Here is a 531-nt window from a genome sequence, read left to right on the forward strand (position 1 = left end):
ATATTCTTGATGAACTGAAAGTGATTGACAAATTATATGATGACTCATATGTGTTATTGTACTTATTTCATCCTCTCATGACTATGATGATTTTCTTCGAGCTATGTGAGTCTTTCATACATCCTGCATATTTCTTATAAATATTTATAATGATGATGTTTATACAACTGCATACACCCCCATATACTCAGTTCCTTTCCATTGTACTGACCCACATCTTCGGATGTGGGCTGCATTTTCTCGGAATGTAGGTTCAGGTGCTCAGTTGTAGGTTTGACAGCGATTCTTCAGGCATGCTGTTCTATAGTCTCTGTTGTGGTGAGTCCTCATGTTCTGAGGACGTGATGTCTGATGTTGGTTTCATGAAATTGTTTACATTTGATAACTAAGTATAAGTCAGTTGGGGCATATCTCAATGGCTCGCTGGTTTTATTGATTTTCTTAGAGTCTTGTTAGATTAGTATAGATGTTGGGAGTTGACTAATAAGTCGTATTTTGTTATCTTTCTGAAATTCTTTTATTCTTGGATGA

Source organism: Capsicum annuum, chromosome 9 (assembly GCF_002878395.1).
Source record: "Capsicum annuum cultivar UCD-10X-F1 chromosome 9, UCD10Xv1.1, whole genome shotgun sequence".
Classification (NCBI taxonomy): Eukaryota; Viridiplantae; Streptophyta; class Magnoliopsida; order Solanales; family Solanaceae; genus Capsicum; species Capsicum annuum.